Genomic DNA, 9,429 nt, shown 5'->3' with positions numbered 1-9,429 from the left:
AGGCAAAGGCATGCACGGCGACGTAGATGGCCTTTGCCGTGCAGCCTATCTTTGTCGTGCGCTGTATTGGTCCTTTGTCATGCAACTTTCTTTGCCGTGCGCTCTCTTCCGGCATTGACGTGCATCATATCTTTGCCGTGCGCTCGTGTGTGTGGTTGCCGTGGCCAAAATCTTTGCCGTGTTTCTTTCTACGTGCGCACGGCAAAGAAATCTTTGCCGTGCGGGGACACACGGCAAAGTTACACTGCTAGGCAACGGCAGTTTTTCCCGTACGCTTTATACATCATTTACACCAGTGCAGCCATGTCGGGAATTCGAGCGTGCGACGAGGCAGCCAGGACTCGCTAAACCTGGTACAAGCAATGCAGAAGAGGGAGTTGGACAGAGCACCCCTTTCCTTCTTTTAACTCTTTTTCAGTTCTCGTATGCACCACGTGAATGTAATAATTTAGCTCATGCTTTAGCTGCTTATGGTTCGACACGGCAAGACACCAAACTACTGTGGCCGTAGTCGTTACCAGTGGATGTACGTGGTTTGGTGGCCAGCGTTTCATGGCCAAATAGTCCGGCTACCAAAACACAATTTGAGCTTCATGGCCAAATAGATCAAATGAATGGTGTGAACAGTGTGGGCACCTCCATCACATCCGGCTTATTGATCACAGATGGTGTGTTGCCGCCGCTATGCCCGTCGATGCCACCACTGTGACTGCCAATGCCTCCATGGCCTTCGTTGCTGCCGACGCTTGGGCAGCCAGCACCGCCTTGCCGATGCCCTCATGGTACATTTGTGCCATGTCCTCGCCAATGGATCCATGCCCGACATATCCGCTATCAAGATCTTTGCTTCTTGCGTCATCTTGCCCGATGCAATGTGCGTGCTTTAATCATGGCCTTCGTCATGCCGACTTGGGCTTCCATCTTGGCGCTTACACCTTCTCCCTCTAGAGCCCCAACTTCACATATTCTTGTCCAACATGGCCCTCCACATGGTGGCGCCCCTTTCATCCTCTCTTTGTTTTTGGAGGCGAAAGATGAAACCATGTTCTCAATGGTGGCATAAAAGCCGGTCAATTAGAACGTCCCATTCCTCTTGACCTTTGCCTTCTTGTTGCCGATTAGGCGACCGGCCGAGGCCGCCGTGGAGGGGAGTGGCCCATCTTCCGCATGGCATGTTCCTTTGAGAGTGAGTCCGAACTTGTCCCATTTTTTGACACCTTGGAGCTTCAAGTGATCGTCCTTGTATGCGGTGAGTGCGTCATACATCTAGCAAAGAAGATGGAAATGCATCAATATGAGAATATAGAATTGACAAGAGCACAAGATGAGAGAGGCACTACGTAGTTCACCGTGGTTTTTCCACTCCCCTTCCTCGCCGTGACCTTCTCAAAGTGGCCTTGAATTTTGTAGCACGCCGCCTTGATGATCCCCCACCAATGCAACATGGACGACTCGTTGCGGATCATGTGGATCAAAGCATAATCTCCAAATTGCTTTCTTTCATTGAATTTGTCATAGATGTGCTTGTAGTACTTGTTGGAGGTTTGGTGGGCGCTGGTGATGGGGTCAAGGCTCACCATCGAAGCCTCGATGAGGCACTCATCCTCCAAAGACTTCCACCTTGGACTACGTGTGCCGGCCTTCCGTTTCCTCATCTTGGTAGTTGCGCTGATCTCCTCTTCAAACACTTCGGCCTCTTCTTCCTCGCCTCCCTTGTCGCCCTCTTCTTCCTCTTCACCATCATCGAGGACAGGATCGGCCGGCCGCCACTGATCAGGTCACCCAAGAGTTCAATGCCAAGGAACCGCACACATCGAAATTTTCAAGATTTCGATGCCCATTCATTGCACTATACATGTGACATAGATGTGGTGTTGTCCTCATACCTCGTCGTGTCTATAGCGCATGCTAGACGTATTGTCGAACACGTGGCAGGCGTTGCTGCTGCAACCAATGAGGCTGCGACGAAGGTCGGTGTTGTCGATCAAGTGACCGCCTTCACTGCCTGTTCCACGATGCATAGCGGGCGAGTCAGTGTAGGAACTGTAGAGGTCAAGGTGAAATCCCTCGCGTCGCAGCACCATCATAGGCGAGAACATAGCGGCATGATGGGCGGCTGGATAGTTGTCGCCAACCTCGGGGTGAAGCACATATGCAACAACGGTGTCTCAGAGAAGAAGGCCGGTACAACGGGACGTGCTCCTTCCAAAGTAGTCAGCTTGGCCCCCCGTGACTATGACCGGTCACAGGGAAGTTGCCGCTCGCGCACTCATAATGCGCACCTTCGATGCTCAAGCATACCTGCGCCACCGCCTCCCCAACCGCCGTTGCGGCCTAGTTGGCCTCGCCAATCAGGTGGCGCCTCCTCCGGTCCCCCGTCATGATCTGGCACCGGTCATAGTGGGACTTCCAATCCTGCTCCGATATATGGTCAATGGATTCTCCTTCAACAATGCCTTTTGGTGCTTCACCAGCATGGTGCCTTCTTTCTCGAAGGCATACCAAAAGAGAGGGCGGCTAGAGCGAGGGCGCACTCTGGGCATGAGTTGGGGACACGAGATGGAATTGAAACGGTGGGCGGGAGGGGGTAAATTAGGGAAAAGTTGTAGGATTAGGTTGTATGGTTGCTAGGCGGGACCCGCATGCGAATTCCAAAGTGGCGCAGAGCGCGGGCGCACCCGTTTCCCACCACGCCATAGGGGGCGGTGAGGGAGTGTTGGCTATTCTATTGGGCTCCAAACTCAGTTGGCTACGTTTGGGTCATGACGGTGTGGCCTAAAAACACCACCCGGCCCCATAGAGCTATTGAGGTTGCTATACGGGGCGCAAGTGTAGGTGCTCTTAGCATAAAAAAAATACAACCAACAAAACGATATATAGATCAACTAAAGAAAGTTTTAATAGTCTGATATTAGCTCTCTGTGTGCAATAGTCTATGGAAATTATGACATCGACAGTAGAGTCTTAAATTATCATCCACATACATCGCATTCTACTCTTGGCAGTACATTTCATTCTCTTAGGTGTGTCAACTCAGAGAGGCACCATCCGGCTAGTTATCACGACATGGCTTATTATAAATGTGCTCCCCTGATTGGTGTCTTTGAAGGGTGGACCCTGAAAAATGTAAGTAAAAATTATTTGACCTAGCTTATTGATATGAAAAAAATTGTGCAGTAAGAAGTTGAGAGTTAGGGATCAAACCTTATTAGAAGGCCTTTTACATATATGCCACTCGAGCTCAAAGCAGAAATAGCGCCACTATCCTACAATGCACACAAATAAATGTTAGTTTTCAGGATAATTTGTTTTATCGTCAGGATTGCCTGATGCATAGGCATTTATTCTGGTCAACATATAAGGGGAAACCGTTTGTAGAAAACACCTTCAAAGCTTGGAGTAATATATAACGTAATAGCAAGAATATTGATCAGTTCGCAAGACATTGTATTCGATGTACTTTTGTGATTATCAACATGAGACAAATAATAGAAGATTATGACTAGTGGTCGTAGTAATAATTAGGATTAAGTCATTAGTACAGGATAGGATATATGTGCAGGACAACAGAATGGTTTGTACACATGAAAGTGTGGTGCCAACATGATTGAGCATATGGATACAACTACAATCTTAGTAAAGTAAATTAAGAAAAAAAAATTAGATGTAGAGGATTTGACATGGTGGGATTATCACCTCCGTAAACTCAACAAACGCTATCTTGGTGACATGGTTGTCATGGCCCGTCAGCCGTACATGGGAAACCTAGAAACCGTTGAAAAAGGGATAGACATATGCATTATAATAATTTTTTCCTTTGAAAAAAAATAAAAGAAGACCAAACGCAATTCTCATATGATCATGGTTTGATATCTTACCGGCCCAAAATTTAGTTGAAAAAAGTCTGTTAGCTCATCTGGAGTGACCTATACGTGAAATGTTTACAAGAAAATTTAACATTTAGAAAGAGCATGTGCAAAAGTATCATTTTGGTGCTGCATACCGTCTTTCGGATATTAGTGCAATATATTGTCCTTGAGGACCTGTCCTTTTCTTCTTCCGACTACATGAAGATTAAACATTTTTGTTACACGGAGTTTAGCCATCTAAAAACATTTAAAATTAAAGGGATTTTATTGGTAGGCTGACCTGAGGAAGAAATGCATGTTTTATAGGCATGATTGCCGTCCTAGAAGGGGATACCTTCAGAGGGAAAATGCCTATAATAGCTCCATCAAGGTTCAATGCATGGAATGCTTCCTCTGAAAACATGTGCAACATTGGGCCTTAGAAAAACTTATATGAACTTCACGTTGTTCATTATGGATGGAGATTAATATATGAGATCGCATTATGGTGACTAACCTTGATATTGAAACTCCATGAATGCGAATCGGAAACCGGAAGAGGGGTCTCCACAAAGACGGCAGTCAACAACCTATAAACAATTTTGTGGTTACACTAATGAAGTAATGATACATAACAGTTGATTTTTTTTGCTTGCGTTACCCTACTAGGAAACTATTAGTATGATGTTTATGTTGGTAAAACTGCATGCAAATGGTGCTCAACACATATCTCACCACAGTAAGAGGAACGGTCATTTGTTCATCAACAGAACCTATCCAAGGATATTCTTCTTTTCCACCCCCTCAACTCAATGATGTTACAGCCGTAAAAGATGATTTTAAAAGTTGAAACTGAAACCATGAAGTTCTTGCAATTGACTCCAGAATTTACATATAGGTCATATTTATCCCTAATTTAGTTGATATGCAGACCAAAAAATGTGCTGCAAAATTTTCAACGTATGTGATACACAAAGAAGTGGTGAATCAAGGTATGTTTCTTCAAATCTGAGTAACATGTTTTACCCGCAAAAAAAAAATCTGAGTAACATGTTTAATTGCTTGTTAGATTCTGATGGGGCCTCAAGTAAATTAATAAGAAAGGTGCACGGTGGATCTCTAATATACAAGGAGTGCAAAATAAATAGAATTTTTAACCTGTAAAGAAGGCTACAGAGGAAAACACCATATGTGATGCTAATCTGACAATTGGGCATACATGTCGAGCAGAAGGGAATGATATTTGTAATTGCAACGAAGCCTTTAGTTGTCCTAAACTATATATCCTAAAGAATGAGTGCATTCTTTAAGTTATGCAGATTATACCTTTTCTCCTTAGGAACTAAGGAGCTATTCTAGAGGCCAAATATGATATAAACATTACAGTTTTTACACAACGTGAATGCCTCTTAGCTATCAACACACTCTAGTCTCTATTAGGTATGAATCCTTCAATTTGAACTTTCATGCAAATGAAAATTTAATTTTCTATATCTGTCAAACTAGAAATATTTTTACCTATAACTAGCATGCCATTATTCATTTTGATTTGAAACACTAAAGATGCTACTGTTTTATATTTTTCTTCTAAGTAAATAGAAATATCTATCTTCACAGATAATACCATACCAAAGACAATCAGTACTGTTACCAGCCATAATAAAATCATCTCATAGTCCAGATGATATATAATCCTATTAATTCACTTCATATCTTTCCAAATCACCCCCTCATTTTTTTGCCAATCTATATCCCATGAAAGTATAATCCTCTTATTCCAGTAGTCTCATTTCGACAGTTCACTTCATGCTCTATCTAAATTTCTTGTTGTCTATACTTTCTTTTTGCACATATAATTGTTTTTTTGAGAATGTACCACGGTAAAACAATTGGTGCTTGACACATGATAATGTAACAAAATATTTTTATTAGGGCATGGTTGTATTTGCAGCTACACGCTACAAATTCCCTACATGTTCACAACAGTATTGGCACCACATAAATGTCTGCTTAGTAATAAGACTACTGAAATAAATTAAGACTTGACCACTACTTTTTTTCCAAGGTATAAAATGCATAATCTTGCAAATAACTCTAGTATTAGCCAACATTCTGCCAAATAAAAACTGCCAGTAAGCATCATTCACATCATCTTAAAGTGAAAATCAAAGTCTAATATAACAAGTCGTTTCAAAGTAATGCATAAAACTATAATGTATAAATGGGTCAGATCTAGACATACGGTTCCACATCTCTCAAAGAGTTGTGCAAGCATTTCCTCTGTCACCTGAAAAAATAAAAGTGCATAATGAACCATTACATCCCACGAGTTTATTACTTCATATACACATATTACCCAAAAAATCAATTATTGGATGGAAGTAGTTGTCTTACTGTCTGATCAATGTTTGTGATATAAATAGTTTTTCTCACATATTCTTCCTTGTTCATCCTTTGAACCCGTTGAGAAAGCCTGGCCCTTCCATGTTGCGAGTAGTTGCTAACCCTCTGTAAGAATGTAGCACACTGAATTATTAAAGAAGAAATGATAAGTAACAGTGCAATAACTAAAGAACATCATAATTTGAAGAACCGGGAAATAAAACAGTAGCCCAATGCTGGACTTCACACACAATTAAAAGGATTAGGAATATATAGCACATCAAAGTATTATAGAAGAAATCATCAATGATAGTGTAAAAAGTGAAGAAGTGCATCATAATTACGATGAAACAGAAAATAAAATTGTACTAGCCATAATTCCAAAAAGGAGATAGAAATAGATGAACTGCCGCGTACATGCATAACTACATACTGCATCATCTTTCTCAGAGAAAAAAAAAGAGAGAAATAACCAGATCTAGATTTGTTTGAAGGCAACCATGACAGGAGGCAAAACAGGGAAGAAACTAGTTGAGAGACATCCGCCGGAGAAATGAAAAATCCATAAGATAAATTCAGATCACTTCCAGTCCCTTTAAGGTCTGCTGCGAAGTGCGAACCAACCATGACTTCCCTCAAGATCGTCTGGGTCAATCAAAATAATAGTCACCAAGTAATTTAGATCAATGCATCTCTCCCTTAACACCTTTGGAGATCCATGCATCTCCTTATTGTTCCGGAAAGGAACCAAGGAAATCGACAAAGAAAGAAGAAGTGTTGACGAGGAGATACCGAGTTACTATAGCATAGAAAAGCAGCCATGCTTGGATTATCTCTGCAAAATAACGTCAGAAGAAGAAAGATAGATCCAGACCTACTTCAGCAAACTGTACCAGAGTAAGCCAAGATCCCAGAACCCACTCGATCGATCAAAGGAAAAAAAAAAAGTTAAACCAACAAGTAACTGAAATTAAGATTGGAGATGGAGGTAAGGACAAGCGATCAGCAAGGGGGGGAGTGTAAGCGCATGCATCCAAGACTGTACGTCAAGCTAGTTCTTAATTGTTCTCACACTTGTGGAGGCCATCGGCGGGATGGCGTTGCCGAGGTCGTCGTAGGCGCCGGCGGCCGGGTAGTAGAGCTCCGGCGGCGTGACGACGAACTCTGGCGCGTCCGCCGAGAGTCCGCCCCCGACGTGCCACCGCGGCACGAACTCTGCGGCCAGCGGGTTAAGGGCTGGGGCACCCACGGGCACGAAATCCTTGGCGAACGGGTTGAGCGACGCGGAGGCGCGGCCCACGGCCGGCACGAACTCCCTTGCCAGCGGGTTGAGCGCGGGCGGCGCGGTGGCCGGCGTCTGCTCCGCCGCCGGCATCACGGCGCAAACTTGCAGAGCGTCCATGGATGCTGAGATGGAGGAGAGCGCAAGGAGGCGAGGAAGAGAAGATGATATCGCAGGTCAGGTGGAGGCACGGTCGCCGGGCTGTGGCCGTGGGGCGCGTGCTCCTGCAGTCCTGCTGATCGCAACGGCAGTGACTGGCTTTTGGTCCGTGTGCACGGTACGTCGTCCTGCGATTATACAGTGACGTGTGGGCCACAAAGTAAGCTGGGGACGGTTGGCAGTGATGCGTGGCTCGGTAACCTGGTGTGAAGTGAAAGCCACCGAAAACTGGCCACCCGCACCGGTCAGAACGAAACAGCAGTGCTGCAATGCGGCTTTGACGGCTCACGCCACTGTGCGGTGCCCGGGAGACGTAATGTGCTGTCACGCGTCGTAACGTGCCTAAATGCAGCTTATTACCTAATACCTACTGACATGTGGGGCAGAGTCGAGCTCAGTGACAAATGTCATTACTCAGTGAGTAAGGGTGGGCAACTGGCAAGTATGAGACGTGTGTGAGGAGACGTGTGAGGAGGCGCGTCTCTATGACACAGCTCGTTACAGTAAAAAGAATATCCATATATAAGGCAATTACATTTTAAAAATAAAAAAGATCCTGAAATGAAAATATAAATATTTGTCTCATACCCTTATCAAAATAACTTTCTTCATATCATTCGTCACCACCACCTCGAATGTCTAGCACAGCACATCATCACCTCCACTCCAATTAAGTGTAGTGTATGCCCTAACGGTGCGAACCGTACCTAGCCCTAACCCTAACCCTAGATACGATCAACCGTTACCAAAGGGATGTCGTTTTCATGTCCAGATTTTGTCGATGTGCAATTAACGTGTTAGTTATCAACTAAACGACGGCCTACTTTCTGTATCTTGTCGTGACCTAGACTTTTGATACTTAATGTTCACCAATTGTCGTCATCAAAAGTTAGGGATGGATTTCATCGTATCCAAAGATAGACATATACCTTGAATAACGCATATTGGGCAACCCTAGAATGGTGAAACCAAATGCATTGGTCAAAAATACAGAAACTCAAAATTTCCAGCAAAAATAGTAACTTTATTATCATCCCTTAATGGGCATTCATTTGTTGTTTTCTTTCTAACAATGACCACTTCATGTTCTTGATATAATAACTCGATGCACAGCTTGGAATCATCATTACAACCTCATAAGTTTTCTTCTCGCCTTTGTCAAAATGTATGAAAATTGCCAAAAAAAATAACCACCACAATTGTGGTTAGAGCTTAAAAAAACACTACTATTAAAAAAATATAAAACCCACCATATGCCTCTCTTATTTTTTTAGAAAGCACGCATCACAGGATTTGGGCCGTCAACGCTCTTTCTGGCAGGGGAGGCCCAGCTGTAGGCTCATGTGTCATGGAGCACATAGAGCTCGGTGATACGTTGCAAACGTATCTATAATTTTTGATAATCCATGCTTGTTTTACACCAATTTCTACATGTTGCGTCTACACTTCGTGGAACTTTTATGCATTTTTCGGCACTAACCTATTGACAAGATGCCACAGTATCAGTTTCCTATTTTCTGCTGTTTTGTATTTCAGAACAATTGTACAGGAAATATTCTCGGAATTGGACGAAACAAAAGCCGAACACTACAAGAAAAGTTGCCATGGTCGACGAAGTTGAAGTCGCGCCGTGGTTGCTGGTGTACCATGGCCGACGATTTTGGTCCCTCCGTGGTGCATGTCAAAACTTTTTTTTTCTCGTTTTTGAGGCCACCTAGCCCGACGAAAGCGGCCAAAACGTCGCGTATGGTGGCCCGG

The sequence above is a fragment of the Lolium rigidum genome, chromosome 5 (genome assembly GCF_022539505.1).
Source record: "Lolium rigidum isolate FL_2022 chromosome 5, APGP_CSIRO_Lrig_0.1, whole genome shotgun sequence".
In the NCBI taxonomy this organism is placed as follows: Eukaryota; Viridiplantae; Streptophyta; class Magnoliopsida; order Poales; family Poaceae; genus Lolium; species Lolium rigidum.
The sequence above is the reverse complement of the archived record's forward strand: the minus strand, read 5'-3'. Positions refer to the sequence as shown.